Genomic DNA, 5794 nt, shown 5'->3' on the forward strand with positions numbered 1-5794 from the left:
GTTATTAAAGATTTAGAGAAAAGCATTAATAAGAACGGGCTGCAAATCCTCAGACTACACCAGCTGTACTGGAGGCGATGGCTCAGGGATATCGATTGGCCCCCTAGAAATTGGCTAACGCTTTTAAGAAGAAAAACCGGCATTCACACCGGCACAGTGCTCTATTTGAAACAACGGGCGTGTGGATCCCCGTGCTCGGCGTTCGGAGCTGGCGGCGGCGGCCCGGAGCCTCCCCGACCCCCCCCCGCGGAGCGGCCGCCTGCGGCTGAGCCCGGCACCGCGCTCTTGGCACCCCCCGCCAAAAGCGGCAGGGGGATGCGGCCCAGGCTGGAGATGTTCTTAATGGAATCTTCGTATTTGTAATATTTGTCATTTTATGTTGTGAGTGATGAGTGTCAGGAGCTCCTTTCTGTGTGTGTGTGTGTGTGAGTGTGTGTGAGTGTGTGTCCTACTGCCGCCCGCTGGGGCATCGGTGCTGCGGTTGGTTTGTGCTCCGTGTTCTCAGTGTCACAGGTAAAACACCTCCTCTAACGGGAGGCAGTCATTCCGTGTTGGTTGTTGTTTGGAATTTAGGTGCACGCTCTGCGGGGAGAGTGCCCCTCTGAACCATCTGCCTAAGGGAAATGTTGGCAAAAGGTCATCTGCAACCTGACGGGGGTTGTTTGTTTTACCAGGGGTTGTAGATGCTGATTATGAAGAGAAAAATCAAAATTATGGTCCGTACCCCTGTGTTCAGTAACAACAAAAAAAAAAAAAAAAGTAAAAAATTGTTGAGCTTGTTAAAGAAGCTGCAATTACTCAGGATTTGGATCAGCAGGTACCCCTTAAATATTTTTGGACTAAAACAGTAACACAATGTTAACTTCTGGTAAAATGTACTCTCGTTAAAGCTAAAAAATCTGTCGAGCTGACAGGCATTTAGATGCTGGTGCAGATGTGACCATAATATCTGTGAGCAGATTGGCTGTTGGCTCCGGTACCTCAAATGCTGTTCAGGGTTGGTGTCATGCTGCAGCAATTCAAAGCAAGGCTCTCATTCATGTGAGGGGCCCAGAAAACCGGGTAGCAAATATTCATCCATTTCTATTGGAAACCCCTATTGCATTTTGGGGTCATGACTGTATGACTCAATGAGGAACTCAAATTGGGTCAAATTTGTCTGAATCACCGCTGCAGCACGACCCACCCTGAAACACCCCCTGACACTCACCTTGTGAACCGAATCACCTGTGTGTATTGTCCTGCGACAACTTAAAACTGCTATTAAGACTTTAAAAGATTTACAGACACTGTTGGGAACCATAAATTGGATACAGCCGTCGTGGGCCTAACTCATGATGATCTGCATAGCTTATCTGATATTTTCTGGAAAGATCCTTCACTGACATCACCCGAAGCACTCACAGAGAAGGCAAAACAAGATCCTCACCGTAGAGCTAACAAGCATCACAAGTACACTGCATTCCCCCACAGGACAAACCATCGTAGAAAGAGCGCGCCAGACCTTGAAAGTGCTTTTGCAAAAACAAAAGGGGGGAGAGAGCTTGGCTCCAGGTCAGCCATTTGCTCTGCTGTAAAACACATGCATTTCTTCCACCAGAATGTCAGCGCAACAGAAAAACAGTTTTCTTTATCAAGGCATCCAGCTAAAAACATCCCTGCAACTTGCCCTGAATACCAGACAGACTCCATCTCTTCAAACCTTTTAAACATTGCCCTGTCTCGCAGGTGCCACCAGTATTGTGTCACTTCTCATCACAGATACCAGATCAACAAGAAGTCCAGAGCAAAGCTCAAGTGTTAACAAAACCCTAGAAAGGGGGAACTGGGAAGGACCAGTTCCTTTAATACCCTGGGGAAGAGGTGATGCTGGTGTCTGCACAGGTCTCATCTCCGATGGTCACCGACAGGGTGTGTGCAACCACAGCTGAGGGTGAGAGGCAGCCAGCACTCAGGATCCAGCTGTGGGTGCTGTGGGTGCCCCTGTGCCGACAGTTTGCGGTCTCTTCGACTGGTCATTTCAGCAGAATGTCTGGGTAATGTTTGCTACTGCAACAGGACAAACTACACTACAGCTGCCAATTCTTTTACGAGAAAATGCTAACAGTAATTGTAACTCCTTAATGAAATATCTAGGCTTACTAGTCACTTGTGCAAAATGTAGTTTAGATAAAATACGGTTATTAATAAGGATAAGATGCTGTAAGAATGTATGTATTCCACTTCCTTTGTTTAGCGATATTAAGAATTAAGAGCTCAAGTGTTTAACCTTATTAGAAACTCCCTTGGTTTTCCCCCTGGAGTACTGGCCAGGCTCGGGGTGGAACCCAACAGGAGGATGGAATCAGATGTTTCCTCTCAAAAAAAAAAAAAAAAAAATTGCCAGTTATTTTGCCCTGTTGATTTAGAGGCCGGACCTGCTTGCAGCGACGTTGGATGCCTCCCCTACGGATGGACGCATCGCGTAGGGTTTCCGGTTCGCGAGGAAGGGCACTCTGAATTCTCGCTGCACCCAGGGTTCCCCAACAATTGCGGATCTGAGCATTAGTACTTCTATTAATTAAGTGTGCTGCTCCGTATTTTCCTCACTGTTTATTTTTGTAGTATTTAGTTATATCCCTTAATTTTGGGGAGTCAAATTAACCTACTCTTTTTAACTAGTAATTATAAGGGCTGTATTCTTTTAACCTTCTGTAGAACTATTCTACGTACGTTATGTTTTAAAGTTTGTCTCAGCCCTGACTGATACAGCTCTCCAACAAGTCTTGCAGGCGCCGCAAGAAACAAAGAAATGGGAGATCTGGGAGGCATCGGCCTCACACAACTCTGACACATGGCTGGTGTAATCAGACAGTCGAGACTCCTTCAGCAGCACCAGGAAATGACACTTGGTTTTGTAGCGATGCTCACGCGACGGGTTTACGTCTTGAAGAAGGAAGAGTATTTAATAGTGATTGGGCTAAAACGTCACTAGATGGTTCAAGGATTTGGTTTTATATTGAATAACCGTTTCGATGGTCATTGTAACCTTTTGATGATGTTGAGCTCCGTGTGGAAGCGTTTTGTGAAAACGATGGACCGAACAATAAAAGGGGCCTGGATGGCCCCAAAAACAAAAAGAGGGATTGGTGGAACGGTTCGAAAACAACGGACGTGTCGTGAGCGATCCAGCCCGTGTGGCCTCGCTGTAACAACAGGCTGGAGCTGGGGTGAGGAACACCTGCACGGCCAAGGGGCTGAGAAACGGCGTGCGTAGCAAGGAGATAAAGAAGCTGAGCTGTTGAAAACAAGATGTTTGTTAGCAGGAGAGCGGCGCGTGGGCACCGCAGCCTTTTGGCAAGTGTCTCCAGCTGGGACCAAAAAGGGATTACAACTCGTCACTCGTTTTGCATGTTGGACGGCTAAACAAATGAACTTGACATCGAATGTAATCGGTGCTTTGGCCACGGGCGTGGAGAGCCTTGGGCGTGCTGTACTGCGGGACAGGGCTGCCGCTGATTTTCTGCTTTTAGCCCAAGGGTGTGAAGAGTTTGAAGGAATGCGCTGTATGAATTTATCCGACCCGTCGGTATCTATCGGTGAGAATCGGAGAAAACGGAAGGATGACACGCAGAAGTTAACGGCTGTAACATCACCCCTATCAGAACGGTTTGCTTCATCGGGAATCGCAGGATGGTTGGAAGAGTCGTTACAAAGGGGAATTAAAATTCTTGTTATCGTGCTTGCTGTCATTTTGCCGTGCTTGGTTTCCCGTGTGAGACATTCGGTACAAAAGGGCCCGCAAGAAATCCGGGTTGCTCAAAACCAAAAAGAGGGATCTGTTGGGGTTCTGGAGGCTTTCTGCGAGAGAACGGCCGCGTCAGCAATCCCGCGTGAGAACAAGAGTGATAAGAGCCTCCGCCGAGCAAGAACGCGATAAGGACGTGACCCTGAGTGAGGGGGGAGAAACTCGACGGGACAAACAACCCCCGGCAGGGGTTGGGACGGAAGAGGATGTTCCACAAGGCAGAAGCCTGGCACAGCTGATGTGGCACTTTTTATCCAATCAGAAGAAGGTTTAAAGCACGGGCTGAGTTAACCGTCCAATCCCGAGGACTTGTACCGCGTGTCGCTCACGCGCGCGGGAGAACGTTATAAAAGGGCTGAATCAGTTGGAATAAACGGGCGTTGCCCGATCCCATTGGTCGTGTGCGTGCTCAGCTTTGCCGCACAAACCCAGTCACCAATTCTGGGTGAAAAATCCTCATTTTTCTACACTAAACCCTCATTTTTAGGGTCCAAAAAATCTCATTTTTAGACTCCAAGCATTCATTTTTCACAGACAATCCCTCACATTTAGGGCACAAACCCAAAACCCACCTTCTCCGTGTCAAAATCCTCATTTTTCTCCTCTAACCCCCCATTTTTAGGGTCCAACCCACCAATTTTCTGTGAAAATCCTCATTTTTCGACTCAAAGTGACTTTTTTCTCGCTCTAACGAACCCGTCACACACCCACCCTCCCAGAAATAAAAAAATTCATAATTCTCGTTCGTTTTGAGCAGTCATCTTTAATTTTACTCAAGTAGCCCCTGATTTGAGTCCTTTGGCTGTTTTTTGTTTTTTGTTTTTGTTTTTGTTTTTTTCCTGCTTTGAGGCAAAATGAGGGAAAATTGGTAAAATAATGAGGCGGGAAGGATGTGAAATATCTCCGATTTCTCTACAACTCCTTTACTCAATCCAACTGGGACCAACAATTACCGTTATTTTTTCCCAAAATAGTAAAATCTGAGGATATTGCCCATAAATTCCCTTTCAACCTTCAACTGGGTTTCCAAGATGGTCGTACTGGGAGGCCGGGGGTACAGGGGCTGACTCCAGTTTGGACTGGGAGGCACTAGGGCATCCAGTTTGTACTGGGAGAGGGCCCAGCCTGTACTGGAAGGGACCAGGAGAACCAGTTAGTACTGGGAAGAAGCCTGGTCTGTACTGGGAGGTGGGGGGGGGAAGGAAGATGATCCAGGTTGTACTGGGATGGGCCAAGCCTGGACTGGGATGAGATCCAAGGATCCTCTTGGGACTGGGAGGACGCCCAGTCTGTACTGGGACCCACCGCGTTCCGGATTGGGAGGAGATGTGGGCATCCAGTTTGGACTGGGAAGCCAGCCAGTCTCTCCTGGGAGGATTTAAAGGGATCCAGTTTGTACTGGGACAAGGCCCAGTCTATACTGGGAGAGGGCTGGGGCATCCAGTTCTGGCCAGGAAGTGGCCCAGTCTGTAGTGGAACTGGTCCAAGGAAAGCAGCTTGTAGTGGGACGGGGAAAAGTCTGTACTGGGAGGGCACTGGAAATCCGGTTTCTACTGGGAGGCAGCCCAGTCTGTACTGGGAGGGGAGAAAGGGGTCCAGTTCTGATTGGGAAGTGGCCCAGTCTGTACTGGGAGTGGACCAAGGGGAGCAGTTTGTACTGGGAATGGGCCCAGTCTGTACTGGGAGAGGCCAGGGGAACCAGCTTGTACTAAAAAAGGGCCCCAGTCTGTAGTGGGACGATGCCCATTCTGAACTGGGAGGGGTTCAGAGGTTCCACTTGGTACTGGGAATGGGCCCAGTCTGTACTGGGACTGGACCAAGGAGAGCAGTTTGTACTGGGAAGGGCCCAGTCTGGACTGGGATGGGGATCAGAGGCTTCACTTTATACTGGGACAGGCCCAGTCTGTACTGGGAGGGTGTCGGGGGACCCAGTCTGTACTGGGAGCTGTCCCAGTCCATACTGGGAGCTGATGGGGGTCCCGGCGCTCCCCCCCGCCAAGCAGGAGG

The sequence above is a fragment of the Athene noctua genome, unplaced genomic scaffold, assembly GCF_965140245.1.
Source record: "Athene noctua unplaced genomic scaffold, bAthNoc1.hap1.1 HAP1_HAP1_scaffold_34, whole genome shotgun sequence".
In the NCBI taxonomy this organism is placed as follows: Eukaryota; Metazoa; Chordata; class Aves; order Strigiformes; family Strigidae; genus Athene; species Athene noctua.